Here is an 18,794-nt window from a genome sequence, read left to right on the forward strand (position 1 = left end):
GGTCTGCCATCTTAGGTATAGCTTGCGGGATACAGCATTTCATATTCAGCCGCCCGTTACGAGACAGACGCTGTGTGAGCCGCCCCTCACCTGGAGAACAGGCGCTCTAGTTCGCACCTCCTAGCTTAGCTGCTTCAGTAAGTACGTGAAGCATTTCCGGGTAAGGCCATCGACCGTCATCATTTGACTTAGAGGCTTAGATTTGAGGCTAGTTTCAGCAAAATGCGTACCGAAAGCGGGGAGAGTCATAGGCCGAGGCATATGAATCACGAGATGGCGGCACTGGGAGAGATTTCCATTCACCTGGCGAAAGGCTGGTGGTTACGGTGTGTTTGCCTTTGCCATGTTGTGAAAATAATTGCTTATCGAGAATTGGTGACGAGTGCCTAAGGCCGAGTTAAGTAGGCACGAGTTGTTGATGCGGTACGAGCACTATAGCTCTGAGCTGCAGACGAATTTGAAATGCTGTTCGTGTCTTCTCCATGGATTCGCAAACCATTTGGAACCCTATTTAGAACAGATTAAAAGGTCTTTAGCTTACAATTTGAATTTTGCAAGCAGATTTTTCAGAGGTATTTTTCGCATGGATATTTTTTATTTAATACATTTTTACGTAGATTTTAGAATTATGTGGGTTTACGTGTTTGTTCTTAAATTAACATGGGTGTTAGAAATTGAAATCCCTGAAGAAAGCTTATGTGTCGTAGCAAAAATTAGATGCAAAATACACGCGTAGTCACTAAAAGTAAATAAAACTGAAAACTATGGCGTTGCGGATTTCAATTAGAATCACATATTTTGACATTACTTGTATTTACATTATTTACAACTTTGTCGAAGAAACTATGTCTATATTTCCCAACACAAAAAAAGTTATTTTTTTATTTTTGTTATAGTTAGCGCTGACCAACTTTTGATACTTTTATATTAAGCGGGATATTCATACGAACAAAAGTGCTGAAGACCATAAATGATTAAATGAAAGCAAAAGACAGTAGGAAAAAAGTTCCACTTTTCGCCCTTTTGGACTACTGTGCGTCTGTCAGATCATCTTGATCGATTTGGTTTATAGCGACCATAATAAAATATCCGAATATTAATTGATAAATTTTCAGCAGTTTCCGTTGTTGTACAGCATATGTGCATTAAATTTTATCATGCATATGGAATAATAGGTGGCTAAAATTATCGCACCATCAAAATTTTGTTATTTTATGAAAACCGGTTGTTTAAACAAAATGTATATAATAGATTAGTCATTCTAGTTGCATTCCGTGGCATGAAAATCGATTGATAATAATTTTCTTACTGCGACTCACACTTTTCTTTGATGAATTTTTGTTTGCAAGCCAAAAAATACTAGAATATAGCAACATGGCATCGCATAAAAAATGTTTTCGGTGTTGAACCCTAATATTCTTCATAATAGCAGCGAAAAATTCGTTTGGTCAGCGTGTTACCATCTCACTAGCACTATAAAACGAACAGATTTACTGGGGTTTGACAAGCAATCACGATAAAACCAATTCTGTATTGGTACACCATTGTATTGCTACGCCGCAGGCGTGGTAATATAGGCAAACACAATAAATTTGCATTGTTAACAGTTTTATTATGGTTTTATAGCTAGCTATAAATATTTTTGGACTCGTTTCATCTTGGAATTGAGCAATAAAACCTTTATAAAATTCAAATAAAGCCATGCGGCTTGAGTACTGTTACTTAGGCGTAAGAAGGTTAATGTATCAATACGCAAACACGTTGTTAAATTTTAAGCTATTAAGAGGGACCCTACTCTAGAAAGTCGGAAAAATCGAATTTTATTTTTTTGTATTTTCGAGACGCTTACACCTTCAGAAATGTCATGCCAACAGGTTGTTTTAATATCTGATCTCGTTGAAAACTTACGGCAAATATTGTGGAGTCACCTCAAGCGAAGTCCATTGCTGTACGAAACTTTGAACGCATTTTCCCCAAAACCATTTTTCTTTAGCTGGCGGTACGTGTATCTCAGAATCTAGTGGACGGATTTGGCTGAAATTTTTTTTCAGCATGTAAAAATGAATTAGGTATCTAAATTGTTACGTAGCCGTTTTTTGATATATCAATTTTTCAATTTTTTATGAGCTTTTTTTTGGCGATTTTTGATGAAAAAACACCTTTCTTTTGGAAAAATTGCCGCCATTTTGGTAATTTTTAGAATTTTCGAAAACCGCTACGTAATAATTTAGGTATTAACCTAAAGCTTCAAAATCATCCTTGAGATCCGTTCTACAATACTCCGTTGGTTCCCGGCACGTACCGCCAGCAAGGAACTATTTTCCAGAGGGCATTCACGCGCCCACCTGCCACCAGCATAATAATCACTATTCTGGTATCCAAACAATACAAAATATATCTTCAAATATACCTTAACCAATAACAAAAATACCCGAACACTTAACTATAATTCAGGCATTTGAAATTTTTTTACAAAAATCTTTTATTTTTCGGTCTTCCAGAGTAGGGTTCCCCCTTAATCCAATTATTTGATAAGGCAATTTTGGTAGTTGAACGAAACTATCCAATGACCTAAATGAAGCGCAATTTTTTGACGGTAAAAAGAAGATAAATTTGACCAACTATTAAACTGGAATCTCTTTCATACTTTTTATTGTCCACGGCTGTACCCAAAAGAACGTGGTCTGAGTAGTCCATAACCATTGAACATTCTGAGTGCACTGGCAACTATTAGCGTTTCCACTGTTACATCGGGAATGGAAAACATTCGAGTGATTTCCAACTGCAAAAAGATGTGCTCAAGTGGCGAACACAGAGGGTCATCATAAACTTCAAAAGACTAATAACTGTTCAGTGCCATTCGCCATTACTAAAGGATGCCATTTGAAGTACGCTTCGTGCAGCAATTCTAGAAATATCCGGCTAAGGATTGAAGCAGTGGGCTGATCCGAGTGAACTGGGCCATTGCAGAAAGAATGTTTGCCAATATGTGTCCTAACAAATCGATTCCAAACACTGAACAAACTACCAGAACGACGCAGTAATTTTTCATCGAACACACCACGTTTATCTAATTTTCTTCCAAACTGGGAGAGCACCATAAATATTAATTTTCATTATGTAAATAACCCAAGCCATTATCCCCTTCCGTTTGACCTATGCTTCGGATCATACAACTAAACAATTTTTTTCAATCCACAAAGGAGATGAATCGGCACATAATTCTCAAGAAACAAACACCCTAGAGGGATCCTAGAGGATATCACAGTCCCAGGGCAACCGGACAGGCGAAAGCAAATCGGACTAAACTCGACTCACACTTTGGAAAATGAGATAAATAGCGTTCTATTTGCAATTTTTCTTACTGCCACTGCCTTGCTAGCTACTCCTTTATCCTTTTAGCAATGCACTGCTGGCGAACGCAAACTGGATCACTGCAGCAGCAGCTTCGGCGAGAATAAATGCATTTCACAAACCAACGCCAGTGCAGTCGGTGAATGGAAAGGCCATTAGAAAAAGTGAATAGAGAATTCGGTACAACAGCTTTCTGGACCCGAGCAGGTCTTGGGCTTGGGCTTGGGTTGCCTGTGTATGTGCGCTGCTGTGGATTCAGTGCGGAACAAGGGCGTGCTGGGGGGTGGGTGGGGAGTTCCCACTGTAAGACTTCTCCAAGACTGCGAACAGAATCCAGATGAACGTCGGATTCAACCGAGATGAATATTTTATGATAGTTTATCCTTTTCTGTTATATACAAGCTTTCGGAATGTTTCTTCGGACGATAGCTGAATGAAAGAACTGCATCCGCCGCAATCGTATAGCCAACGCGGTCATGTGTGTTTTTGACCTCCTACCAAGACGGTGTTCCACGAGTGGTGTGATAGTTTTTCCACTGAACAATTAAAGAAATGTAAATAAAAATATGAGTATAAAAAACTTAATCATACATATAAATATTAGTAAAACATAAATATACTACGAAATACCAGTTTAAGTAGAAGCACTTATACAGCTACAGTGTGTATAATGTACATTATAAAAGAGAAAAAATAAAACTAAACGCTAATACCAATTGAAAACTCAGCGTTCATCCACTGAAATAAAACAGAAATGCTACTTGACTTCGTTTACAATATATCTAAATTATCTTGATTTCCCATGAGTTACCACGAGCACTAGAAAGCGAAATTCAATCGCCAACGACCGGAAACTCGACACCTTGTGCAGAAAACCGAATCAATCCTGAAGCCACACGGACGGAGGAATGCTACCGTTCCATTTGCTGTCGAAATCAGGCACTTGCTTTCCATTGTATCCATTCGATTCCATTCACGCTTAAATGGCATTCTTGGCGCTTGCTGCTCTCGCTCTTGGAGCTGTGGGATTTCTTTTCTTCTTTTCGAGTGACTGGTTACGGATAGCAGCAACGAACGAACACTACCGCGCAGAACAATGTCCATAACGGGACCGAAGAGAATGTAATTCTTCAATCTTCCCCAAACCAGTCTAAGGAATAGTTCGCATTGTAATGTTAGTACAAGAGTAACAGGGTGGTGACAAAAAAAAGTCACTCAATTACTTCTGCTTAGGCAATGTTATGTCAGCTGCAAAACGTCAACGTGAACAGTCGACAATAGTAGTTACTGCTATAGATTCTGATTCTATTTCACCGAGGAACTGCAATCGATTGTAAAAAAAATTCCACAATATTTTTGTCCAAGAACATTTCTCCAACGTGTAATTAGCTTTCAAACCACCCTACGGTGGTTCGGTGATATTAGGTTTCACACCACAGACCGCAACGAAGGAGCATTTCATTCGAGTTTTTAACTTTTTTCCCTCGAAAATGTTCTTCTTCACGGTTCTCCACTCCAGTAACAGTTGTGTGCTATCTGCACCTCCAACGGCGCGCAAGTGCGCTAGGAAGACGAAACGAAGCTGCTTCCGCATCCGGTGCAACCTGCTCCAACCGACGTAAGAAGCAGAAAATGCATTAAATTTCACACCAGCAACGACGACGATGGCGAAGTAGAAAAGGTTCCGGTTTTTGATCCTGTTTCGACTCATTTTTCCCGGCTGGTTTCCCTCAGCCTCAGGAGCGAAGCAAAATGGCGCAAGTAAACAATGTATAGAGCGTGTATTATACGAAATAGCTGCAAGCATCAAGGTGTATTGCTTTTTACGGAACGGTGAAGTTATGACTTTGATAAGAGCGTATCGGGGGTCTGGCCAGGGATTCGAAAGATCGGCTGGGACTGAAGTGAAAACGGTAGTGAGAACAGTCTGCAGTCCGTATGATGTTGGCTTCCTCTGCTACACCACCGCCAGGCGCCGGCACCGGCAAGCAACCAAGTGTACGATGCAATGTGCAACTCTTGACTCCTGTGTGAAACCCTTTCGCAAAACCAGCACCGCCATTCATTGTTAAAAGGATAAAGACACACTCCACGAAAGCCTTCACAACCGACGGCACCCGAAGGCAGGAAGAATAGACAGCTTAATCTCTGCCAGTCGATATTCTTTTGTCACTTGCCGCTTTGAAATGCTGAGACGACCACCAAGTTGCTGCGCAAAGGATGTGTTGTTGATATTCAAGCCAGAATGTCAAACGAGAGATGCCATGGGCGGACAAACCGTACGCGAATATAGAAGTGACTCGGATAAGCTGGAGGATTTTTCATTGATGTTTAATACACGTCATGAGTAGCGGAAAATACTGCAAAGTGGCTGCTGTCCAGCAGGGCCAATGACTCTAGGTGGGAGTGTGTGAAGTTTTACCCGGCGGAGGAATTTATATAGCGCACAAACATCGGACAGAATGGAAACAAACTTTCCCAACATGACTGGCAACGGTATTTGCCGTGTCAGAGCAGCCTCCCTCACTTTTTGTTTTTAAATCGTATAGCTGAAAGGAATTGACTTTATTTTTATCAGATTCAACTAAACTAACATTAAATAGTTTTTAATAAAGATAGTTTTTATAATCGACAATGGGGTAATTAGGTAAGGGCTCAAGGATTCACCAATACCTGCAATCCACAAGGCTTGAGGGAAAAAGTTGGATTTGAATTCGGTTATAATTAGCGTCCTTTATAGTTTGGTTCAACCGCGACAATAATACGAGTAAGAAAATTCAACGACATATGAGTAATTCTCGTTGAAACAGGACCTCGTGTCAGTGTCATCATATATTGGAACATTTGCAATTAATTGTTTGAAAATGGTTAAAAAATGAGAATTGCATTCTTAATACATCGAGATAGTGAACAGTTTGGCCCCTTGGCGAACGAGGGGCGCACTATTTCGACGTATTAAAAATGACATTTTCATTTTTTAACCATTTTCAATCAATCAAGTGCAAAAATTCCAATATTTGAAGACCTCGTGTCAATAGTGGCCCCATTTCATCAAGAATGACTCATATGCAACATGGAAGTCGAGCCTTGTTGGCACTGTTTCCTTAGCAAAACGCAACGATTCGATGGGTTCAGCTTTAGCTGTAAGTTATTTATTAATTTTAGTAACATTATTTCATATAATTATCTAAACTTACAAATTTTCAGTACAATTTTACACCAAAGAAATTCTTCCCTGTAGTTTAAGCACTGGTTAAGGTTAACGTTTTCCAACTAGAATTTTTAGAATTACTTCATTAGCCTTTTATTAGTTAACAAATTATCATTTTACGCACTTTTAACTGTAAATAGTAATTCAGCTAAGTAGGTTTTAATTAGCAAATTAATTTTATCTCACAGACTAAGAAATTTACTTTTAAATATGAAATTCAATATAAATTCACTTTTATACTTGTAGGAACGTGAGCGTGACTTTTAGATTTTAACTAGCCAATGTTTGTTTTCGTCTTTGATTTGATCCGTCACTGTGACACACGTCAAATAAGCCCGGTGAAAAATAAATGATCAGCGCGTAGTCTACACTGCCAAACATCTGGGGGCTATTCGCCGTCACATACCCCAGCCCGTGACCCGTTGCAATCTCCTTGCTCAGGATCACCTTCCATCCTGACGTCGAACAAAGCCATCTTAACTGCCGGCCTTCGTGCAACTCCTCCTTTCGTACGCGACCAAGCCTGCCGTACCCGACCATCTAGTCCCACAGACACGTTCTCTATCCGTGTTCTTTCTTCCTTCTTCATCTCCTGCATGCGCACATCAGGTTCATCCTTGAACTGCGAATCGTACTGATGGAACTTGTTCTTCCACCGATTGAAGAATATCGCACAACGGTTCAGCATTTTTCGCATTAAAATCGCATTACTATTTCGCTCCTTCCAGTGCAGCTGCTCACGTTTCGAACACGAAATCGCCTTCGCCAATATAGTGTCCCGCGGACAACGATATCGCGCCTCCATACTGGGAATCATCGCTTTATTTAGCTCATCGTTCTCTGCCAACTGGGCGGATGGCTTGTGCAGATGATCCGCTTCGCGGATATCAGCCTTTCGCCTAGCCACCTTCGTAACCTGACGAGTGTAACCCCTTTCTTGGTTAAAGCCAAGCTTTGAATTGGTCCATCCTCCAACGTGAAACCCACAAGTAAATGATTCCGATACCGGCTGTACGCAGCCGTAGATACTCCAGCCGAGTCTACACTTGGCAGCAACTGGTTGGTCCCAACCTCCTTGCCGAATCGTTAACGGTATCGTGAGCTTCAGGTTGTCAAGACCAATCAGTAGCTTTGGAGTAACATCTCCGTAGTCGTCGATTGGCAAACCTCGCAAATGAGGGTGATTAGTTGCCAATTCGTGGTATCGCAATGACTGCATCGGCAAGTTAAGGCTGGCTACAGTACGAACGTTGAACTGCGTATAACGTTTGGTTGATCCACTTCCCGAAATCTCCATTCGTATTCGTTTAGAGTTCGTTTCATTCCGAGTGACATTTCCAGTCCATTGTAGATTTAACGTTTCAACCGGTCCACTGATCCCCATTTTTACAGCAACTGCTTCATCCAGCAATGTTACTTGTGAACCTTCATCCACAAACGCATATACTTCAACTTGACACCGTTCCCCGTACAAAGTTACTGGAAGAATCCGGAAAAGAGGAGCACCAGTAGTCTGCTGGCCAGTATGGCTCGTAGAGACTGCTCTGTTTACGGATGGTGTTGTCGCATGTAACAATTTGTGGTGACGTAGACGGCATCCTTCAATCCCACAACCTTGCCAGGTCTTGCACGGCCAATTCCCGTGTTGATTGAGACACGTCCAACACAGCGAGTTTTGACCGACAACCTCGCACCGCTCGTCTACGTTTAAGGCCTGGAACTTGTAGCAATCCGCAACCCTGTGTCCCTCTATTTGGCAAAAGATACAGAACTTATTTGCCGATGATGGCCCAGCCGAAGGTTGCTCCGAATGAGCTTGCACAAACCCTCGGTCTTTGGGCTTCGGGTACGTTTCCTTGGATGTCTTTCCTGCTGGGGTGTCGTCCATAACCTCGAACGCCAACTTCACCAACGAAGACGTGAACGCTCCAAACGTTCCAAGATTAACCTCGGCAAAGGAACTTTTATATTCCGACCACTTCATCTTGTAATCTACAGGAAGTTTCCCTACTAGCTCATGAAGTAGTGACGGGTTCATCAAGTGCGATTGCTGCTTGGCAGTCTTCAAATGTTCCACTAGATTATCAACCGCCATACCAAAGTCCACTATACTCTCCAAACTTTCCGTGTTTAGTGGAGGAAGACAATGAATCCTTTCAATTAGCGTTTTGATCAACGTTTCTGGCCGACCATATCGTAACTGCAATATTTTGATGACATACGGCACGCTGGTTGGACAAAGAAGCCTACTACGCACCATTTCCAACGCTGGACCTTTCAGGCAACGCTGCAACCGGATTAAATTTTCATCCTGAGAAAACCCACACGTAACCGTAGACCGTTCAAAGTTACTGATCCAGATAGGCCACTCCTCTGGATTCCCAGAAAATACCAGCAGATCTTTCCCCATCACTTGACGCGCTGCTAACTGACGATTGGTCGGTGGCATCTCCGCTCGTGCACTGGAATACTGGCAGTCATTGTCCTCACTTCTCCCGGGCTCCTTCGGCTTCTGGATACTTCTACGAATATGATCGCGTTTGGGACGGGGTGCATCATTGTTGACCAGTTTACCGGAATTACGTTCCAAGACATTGTCAACTGGTTTCTTATTCTCTCCACCTGTTTGATTATCTGATTGCTGCAACCACAAGTTCACCTTTTCCACGGACTTCGCCGTCTCACTTTGACAAACGCTCGAAGTATCACTACCGCGCTGCGACAGTTGCCGGACAAGACTATTCATTTTTTCGAGAGACTGCTGTCTCATTTTTGACTGAGCTTTACGAAACTTTTCCTCATCCGCGAGCTGTTTCTCTTCGAACGCCTTTTCCTCAGCCAACCTTTTGGCTTCTAATGCTAACTCACGCTCTTTCATTTGTCTTTCTAGCTGTAGCTTTCTTTGCCTAATCTCCTTTTCCTCTATCAACTCTTGCTCTTTAATTCGCTCTTGCTCTTCTAGCATTTTCAATTCTATCTGAATCGCTTTATCCTTAACACTAGAAGCAACACTTACAGACCCCTTGACTGTCGACTTCTTCCCGGTGTTGGATTTGTTTACATCCGATGTCTTCGAAGACTTCCCTGTGTTGGATGGTACAGTCAACGTCTTTGGACCTGCTTTCTGCGACTGCGTGCGACCTGCGTTGCCACACGAAGTACAATTCCACGACTGATCCGCTACACTTTCGTCTACGTTCGCACAACTAAAGTGATACCACGAACCGCAGGAGTCACATGCCACCATGTCCTCATCATCGTCCGGTCGATCGCAGACTGCGCAAGCGGATTGCAGATTGTCGTCACCCATCCGGCTCATTTTCAGGGGATCTCTCGATGAAAATTTCTAAAGAATTGTTGGCACTGTTTCCTTAGCAAAACGCAACGATTCGATGGGTTCAGCTTTAGCTGTAAGTTATTTATTAATTTTAGTAACATTATTTCATATAATTATCTAAACTTACAAATTTTCAGTACAATTTTACACCAAAGAAATTCTTCCCTGTAGTTTAAGCACTGGTTAAGGTTAACGTTTTCCAACTAGAATTTTTAGAATTACTTCATTAGCCTTTTATTAGTTAACAAATTATCATTTTACGCACTTTTAACTGTAAATAGTAATTCAGCTAAGTAGGTTTTAATTAGCAAATTAATTTTATCTCACAGACTAAGAAATTTACTTTTAAATATGAAATTCAATATAAATTCACTTTTATACTTGTAGGAACGTGAGCGTGACTTTTAGATTTTAACTAGCCAATGTTTGTTTTCGTCTTTGATTTGATCCGTCACTGTGACACACGTCAAATCAGCCCGGTGAAAAATAAATGATCAGCGCGTAGTCTACACTGCCAAACATCTGGGGGCTATTCGCCGTCACAAGCCTACTTTTCCGCAAGACGCTTCGAACAAGCAACATACGCCGTATGCTGCACGCAGGGATCGATGTACAAAACGCTTTTCAAATCGGTGGTGTTCTACGGACTTTGCTTATGGAAGACATACGCCTAACCATATTTAAACGAAATGTATCGCGGACTATTTTTGGCGAAGTACAAAAGGAATGCGCAGACTAGCGAAAGTGTATGAACTACAAGCTGTAGGCACCGCTTGGAGATATTCCCATTAAATTCCTACTCCTTACGAAAGTCGGGAGGTTACGGTGGATTGGCCACGTTGCAAGGATGCCGGCCGACTGTCCAGTGAAATCTGTTCTCTTCAACAACTCCACCAGGAATAGATGTACTCAACGTGCTAGATGACTCGCTCAGGTTGAAGCCATCTTGCATGTGTCGAGAAACTAAACGACTGAGGACTGAGGGCTCAGGCCTGAGTGTAGTGGAGTGAAATTCTTGGTACAGAACGAGCTGCCGGATTTATGTCGTTAAAAGTGAGTACATATCTCAACAGCAGTATGCCGATCAACTTGCTTTCAACTGCGTAAGAAGTCTTTCGGAATGTTCGACAAAACAAAGAGATGCGGTAAGGTTTCTTCATTGTTGATGGTCACCTATCGTAGCTGTTACCTGCCGCCTTGAGAGGTTAGGATCAGCAGACTCAATACCGTTGGTTAGGATACATCCCCATGATCTATAATGAATCTATCTCTGCGGTGCTGTCACTACGGATCCCAGTCTCTGTACAGATTTTGTTTGATCCTCCTTCAAGATATGTCCGCTACATGCAGGTGAGCGTTGGTGAAACGTTCCCAAAACTCTGCTTCTATCGGGGGCACATGTGCGAGAACACTTGGATTGTAGTCTATGGATACCTGTAGTTTTCGTGTTATCTCCGCCGATACGCACCGCGACTCACTACTGACCTAATAATAGAATAGTTTTCAAGTTTTAATTGAAAAGTCGGGTTTTGATCGGTAAGGTGATCTGGTTTGAGCATCAAACATTTCACGGGTATCTCTGACATTCCCGATGCGTGTGTCTATAATAATTTCGATTCCATCTTTTGGTGTTGTCTGGCTGCCAAGATGTGGGAAAACTTCTATTTCCACAACCTATGGTCTCGATACTGTGAAATTGGATGGATTGTTAGTGTTCACTACCCTTGACTTGATATTTGTGACGGTAATTTATCATTTATTGTTACCAACAGGCAAAGCTTGCCCTAGTGGCCCTTATTAACTAATACAAAAAATGTCGAAGCATAGACACAAATCTTGAACATAATACTTGTTGAGACAAATTAAAATCTAACACTGATGAAACTCGGTTGAACGACCTCTGCAGACCAGTGATGGCACTGTTGGCACTGCAGTTGATGCGACGAAAAGGTAGATTTAGTAGGGGTAGCCTCCGCAGTACTCTCGTTGGTGCATTCAGGTTGATTTGACGAAGGATGGTAGGGCAGTCGATGTTGGATGTCAAGGTGTCCGTGACAATCATGACGCGTGCTGTTTCTCGGCGAAGTTCGAGAGTGTCGATACGAATGAGCTTGCAGCGATCCTCGTATCGCGTGTTTCTCATTGATTGACGCCATGGAAGCCTTCGAAGAGGGGGCTACCCCATATGGCATAAAGACATTTGGCATAATGATTATTTGGCATAACGCCTTTTTGGCATAATTGATAACCTAACCAGATTTTGTTGTTTGGTGCTTCGATCGTCTCACAAAGAAAGAGTGATCCGTCCTTACTCGTTATCGCCCGTTCGGGCCCAACTGAAGGAAAGAACTAGAGGTCAGTAAACCTAGGAAAACAAATAAACCTAGACAGATGTGATTTCTGCAGGGGGGCTGCCCACCCGCAGTGGCCGGCGCTTCCGACGGCTGGTCACCGGCGAACACTCGACGTTGCCTACGGCCGGCTTGCCCTGAATCATCTAGGAAAGCGAACATTAGGTCATAAAATAAGTTTGAGGCATTATGTCAAATGGCATTAAGCCAAATGGCTCCTTATGATTATGCCAAATGGATTATGACAATTGGCGTTATGCCAAATAGCATTATGCCAAATGACTTTATGCCAAATGACTTTATGCCAAATGACTTTATGCCAAATGGGCGGCCCCCTTCGAAGAGCGTAGCATACGAACCGACGCTGGATACTTTCGATGCGGTAGATTGCATTGTCGTAGTGAGGGACCCATACTACAGAGCAGTATTCTAGAGAGGCTCGAACTAGTGACCCGTACAGCGCTACCAAACATTCTATGCTGTTGAAGTCACGTGTCATTCGCATAATCAGGCCTAGTTGTCTAGAAGGCTTGGCAACAATGAAGGAAATGTGGTAACCATGTGACCTGCTGCTTTGAAGCTGCCGAGATTATTGGGCTTTCTCCGTATAACACATTGTTGTTAGAAAAGGAAGAACATATCGTCGACCAAGTCTAGATTTTTAATTGCTTCATTATCATTAAGCTCCAGGGTAATCTTCGATTTTGTTTACTTTCAAAGGCTCCAATTCAGATCTCGTCCATAATGACATGCATTAAGCAGGCTCCTTTTTCACTTTCAGTTGATGCAAATGTGGTTTATTTAGCTCCCCGTTCTCTCTCTCTCGTTTCTCCTAGATCATGACCTAGATAAGGTCATAAATTTGGATGTCACCGTTTGGGACTTTCTCAACTACATTAAAAGTCTGTAAAAACTCCGTAGTACAGTATTGTATCATCAAAGTTTCCCACTTGTGTTCTGATCACTTGTTCTCATCACTTCAAGCTCATGAGCTCACAGGAATCCAACTCTGCATTCCCAAGTCGCATTATCATCTCGTGTACTTACTTACGTATCCTGTTGCCAAAAAACTCGGCCCATGGCTGTCCGTCTCCTATTTCTCCAGTGTCCCACACTCTCCATTTCGTCTAACCGTCGAGTACACTGCGCACCTCTGCGTCTGGTACTAAAACCGCATTCGAGACGAACACCATTTTTGCGGGGCTGTTGTCCAGCACTCTCACAACATGTCTCACTTATTCTGCCCTTCCAACTTTAGCAACTTTCTTGATACTGGGTTCACCGAAGAGCTGCGCAAGCTTGTGGTTCATCCTTCGCCTCCATCCCTGCTAGCACGGTTGTTACAAAGTTGTTGTGGTAATCGAAATATAACTAATTTTGGTCGTAATCCGGTTGCTTCAACTAAATGGAGCTATAGTGTGCTACTTGGGATACACCGTTCTCACATACACCGCCAAAGACGGTCATAAGCACTCGACGTTCAAAAAAGGCTCATGCTTTCAAGTCCCCGTCGAGCATCATCTACGTTTCGTGCCCGAAGAGGACTACCAGTTTTATTAGCGTTTTGTACATGGTACATTTAGTACGCAAAGCTTAAACTTATCATACCTTAGGGCCTTGTGGAGTCCGTGGTAAGCACGACTTCCGGCTAGAATACGTCTACGTATTTCTCTGCTGCAGTTGTTATCCGTCGACCCGAGGTATACAAATTCGTCCATCACCTCGAGCTCGTCCCCGTCGACTACCCCACTATTGCCTATGCGAGCTTGATCGCGCTCGGTGCCTCCTGCTAACAGATACTTGGTTTTAGACGTATTCAGCACCTATGGAACGCGATGTACGATGGAGTATTGAAGCTGAACCTCCCCAGGGGTGGGGAGATTATCGGCTTCGCTGATGATGTGGCGTTGATAGTAACTGGCGAATCAAGAGAAGAGGTGGAGGTACTCGCCATGGAATCCATACATATGGTGGAAGATTGGATGGGAGAGAATAGGCTGGCAATAGCTCATCATAAAACAGAGGTGGTAGTGATTAGCAACCGAAAGGCAGTGCAGCAGGCAAAGATCATAGTTGGAGAATGCATCATCGACTCTAAGCGTGACGTGAAGCAGCTGGGCGTGATCATCGACGACCGACTAAATTTCAATAGTCTCGTAGATTATGCCTGTCAGAAGGCAGCAAAAGCGATCACAGCGCTAACCAGAATCTTGCCGAACAATTCGGCGATAAATAGTAGCAAGAGAAGTTTCCTGGCTAGTGTAACCACGTCAATACTTAGGTATGGCAGCCCTGCATGGATCTCGGCATTAAGAACGAAAAGAAATCTATCGCGTTTGAATAGTACGTACAGACTGATGAGCATGAGAGTAGCGAGCGCCTACCGCACCATATCACTGGAAGCGGTCTGCGTCATTGCCGGCATGATTCCCATTGGATTAGTATTGGAGGATCTAGAATGCTACAGAAATAGAGGCCTCCGCGGAGCTCGAAAACGAACACGGGTAGATACATTGCGTAAGTGGCAAGTGGAATGGGACAACGCAATCAATGGAAGATGAACTCATCGGCTGATCCCGAATGTGTCCACGTGGATGAACAGGAAACACGGGGAAGTCGACTTCCACCTGACTCAATTCTTGTCAGGCCACGGTTGCTTCAGAAAGTACCTGCATAGATTCGGTCACGCAGAGTCACCTCTCTGTCCGGAGTGCGCTGAAGTAGAAGAAACACCGGAGCACGTAGTGTTTGACTGCCCACGATTCGGGTCAATGCGAAGCGAAATGTTTGCCACCAGAGGTGAGGATTCCAGCCCAGATAATGTAGTCCAAAAAATGTGTCGCGGAATTCACACGTGGAATATAATCAGCCGAACCATCGCACAAATCATGTCGGCGCTGCAGCGAAAATGGCGCGAGGATCAACAGTCGAGTCCTTAAATAGAGTCTCATGTAATCGGTCTCGGGGAATGTTTCACCGCCGGGGACTACTCGAGTCAACGATAGCAGAGTGAAAGTTGACAAAATAACAACACTCACGGAAAGAAATCCTGCGAGGGTGGCCGTGAAGGGATGGACGGTATGTTGGTCGCCGTCCCAGCATCGGTGCACGTCTCGACAGGTGTACGGAGCAGTGCACAACTCTGTCTGTACAGAGTATGTTGCAACTGCAACGACAGTGAAGAAACGATCAGCGAATTATCCATCCCGATTAGCATTGTCTCGACACACGCATCGGTGGAGTGACGAGCGAGACGGAGCAAACCAAGCTTGGACAGAAACATTACGAGGGCGGATCGGTTCGCGTCTCGACAGGCGAAGTGGAAGTGCAGTGGCGAACTCAACCGAGTATTGCTGAGCTCAATAAGAAACCCTGCGAGGGTGGCCGTGAGGAGATGGAAGTCATGATGGTCGCCATCTCTGGATCGGAACATGTCTCGACAGGTGCAAGGAAAGTGGACGGTGAAGGAGCAGGAGTAGCACCAAGAATGGCAGAACCCTGAGAGGGTGGCTGTGAAGGAGTGGACGTTATGAAAGTCGCCATCTCCGGATCGGTTCACGTCTCGACAGGTGTACGGAGCGGTTTACAAACAGTCTCAGTCTTGTCAACTTCACCGAAAAGCCGTTTTCGTTCATAATTTTCCATAGCTCTTCACGGTCAATGGTATCGTAGGCGGCCTTGAAATCTATGAATAGGTCATGCGTAGGGACTTGGTGTTCGCGACAGTTTTGGCGGATCTGTTGCAGCACATAGATTTGGACCATAGTCGATCGTTCGTTTTGTGGACGAACGTGGCTTGATAACTTCCCACGAATCTACTTGTTAGCGGCGGTAGACGACGAAAGATTATTTGAGAAAGCACTTTATAGGTGACGTTGAAAATGGTGATCGCTCGATAGTTATCACACTCCAACGACAAGCCCTTCTTGTACATTGGGCATATTACTACCTCCTTCCACTCCGTCAGTAGCTGTTCGTATCACCTTGTAGACCAGAATATAATAAGAATTACCCAGATAATATCTTGTATGTAGTCACCAGTATTTAACCTCGGACCTCTACGCTCCAATTCTTGTCAGAGTTTTCACTCCTGTTGCCCAAAATCCAGATCAACCCTTTCCTTCATTTTCTGTGACAATGAGGACTTGAGGTGTTGCTGATTTGTACACCCGACGACGAGAAGGAATCGTTCTACGCACTGGAGGCAAAGCACGATAGCTGTCCACCACGAGACTTCAAGATCGTTATCGGAGATATGGACGCCCATGTCGGCAGGGAAGTGGTAATGGTGACCGGCCAGCATTGTATCGAATTTGCAGCTTCCCGAGGTCTGGTGGTCAGAAGTACTTCCTTTCCCTGCTGAGAGCACCGCCCAAAGCCCCCTGGAGACAAAACCGCAATCCAGGTTTAAATAATCGACAATTACAACAGAAGACTTTGGAAAAACTATCTAAACATTGCCACGAGGAAGAATTCGGCCAAGTATAGACGAGCACGGAGTGAGTTCACCACGATGTCGAGGAGGAAAAAGTGCTAGAATGACGACAGAGACAGAGCTATTCCGGGCTAGTGAGACGCGCAATTTCTATGAGAAGCTGAACCAATCTCATAAAGGATACATACCGAAGTCTGCTATGTGTAGCTCCTACGCAGATGACCTCGACATTATTACTAGAAAATTTGGGACTGCGGAGACTATGCCAGACTAAAGACGAAGGCTAGGAGGATTGGGTAACAAATCAATGCGTCGCAAAACAAACATATGACAGGAAGAGGCTCTAGAGAAAACAACGTTTGCCTCCCACGGACAGGCTCTATTGACGGTGATAAACTGGAATTGGTTGATGAGGTCGTATATTTTGGATCTCTGGTCACCGCCGACAATAATATAAGTGAGAAGATTCAACGACGCATAAAAGCTGGAAGTCAAGCCTGCTTTTTCCTAAGCAATACGCTTCAATCAATGAGCATTCGCCGCCTCAGAAAATTGACGATGTACAAAAGGCTCATCAGACCGGTAGTCCTCTATTTGAGCGAAAGCACTATTGTGGACTATTTTTGGGGGAGTACAAACGGATAGCGGAGAGTGGCGTAGGCGTATCAACTACGAACTACGGGTAGTAATTGCAGAGAATTTCAACGTAAAGCTGGGGAAAGTTGCGAGAATACGGTTGATCGGCCACATCGCAAGAATGTTGGAGCAGCAAAATCCGTTCTCTTCAAGAACCCCACCTACACCAGGAATAGAGGGATCCAACATGCTGGATGCCTCCACCAACTTGCATGTGTCGAAACGCTCAACAAATTGGCGAGGTTGACACACTACGGGTCACTCCGGTACTGTGCTGCTAGAAGTAGAAGAATAAGAAGGTGCACTAAAGCATTAGACTAAAATCCGTATCCCGTGGAGCAGATTCGCCGCCTTAGATGAAACAGACAGAGCCACATTTAGTATTCAGTCGCTCGCTCCGAGACAAACGCTGTTTGAGCCGCCCCCTTGGGGCCTCTGCAATGGACGAAACAGTCTTTTAACAGCCATATGAACATTTGAAATAGGAAACTGTTCCGCAAAATCAAGTGTCTGACATAATTCAGAAGCGAAATGAAATAAATAAAAAATTTTATCACTAAAAGCCGATAAATTTACAAGAAATAACTATGTTGAAATTTTTCCATGAGGAAAAACAGAGTTCTTTCGATTTTTCAACCACCATAGAAAATTTTGTGGAAAACTTTTTCCTTATATTTTTTATGATTACTGAAAAAAAAGTCCGAGAAAAGTGGCATATTTTGCCAAACAAAATTTAGTTATACTACTGTAACAGATATCCCATGGAAATCTATGAAATTTCAGCAGCGCATCCAGCACCGTTTACCCTATAATACTTTTGTAGACAAACCTTCGCATAAGTACGTCAGGTTGTGAACAGATTTGCCAGCATCCTTAATGTCGTTGCGGCTGGGGTTATTTTTCACAAACTTTAGGTATTTATATCATTGCGCGCAGCTGGAAGTGCACACCTCACATGTAAGTGGCATAAAACATGCCACAACATATGGTCTTATTCAGCAAGTTTTCAGGAAGGCACGGATACAATATCATAATTCATTTGACAACAGTCTAATTACGAGACAATTCACAGTAAACCTCTGCTATCGGTCTGGCGAAAAAAAAAGTTTTCACTAATTTGTCTTCTCAGCGACAGTCCCCTGTGGTGGGGCAAATTTTAGAAACGCAACGTAAGCTTGTTTATTTACGCGTTATCTACGAACCGCAACATGCAGAACCATAAATCACAGTTACCGGTTCTTAGGGGGTTGATTTGGCGGTATTATGCGTTATATGAGATGAATATAAAGTGACTCTGGCCGTCCGGCTAGCATGCAGCGCCCTTCGGAGTTCTCGCGCGTATCCTTGCTTGAAGCTGTGAGGGTGAAGGTTTTACACCATTCATTCGTTCAGTGTGAACAACTTTTGTGCTTGATCCAGACAAGGAGTTTTCATTCACGGGATTAATCTATAGGATGCGGATCATAAAAA

The 18,794-nt window shown here is 43.3% G+C and overlaps 1 protein-coding gene across 4 annotated transcripts in view; it reads right to left on the bottom strand.

The window, feature by feature from the left end:
- LOC128744518 (semaphorin-1A) overlaps positions 1-18,794 on the bottom strand; it is a 422,529-nt gene that overhangs the window by 300,619 nt on the left and 103,116 nt on the right. The window lies entirely within an intron of this gene.

Source organism: Sabethes cyaneus, chromosome 3 (genome assembly GCF_943734655.1).
Source record: "Sabethes cyaneus chromosome 3, idSabCyanKW18_F2, whole genome shotgun sequence".
Taxonomy (NCBI): domain Eukaryota; kingdom Metazoa; phylum Arthropoda; class Insecta; order Diptera; family Culicidae; genus Sabethes; species Sabethes cyaneus.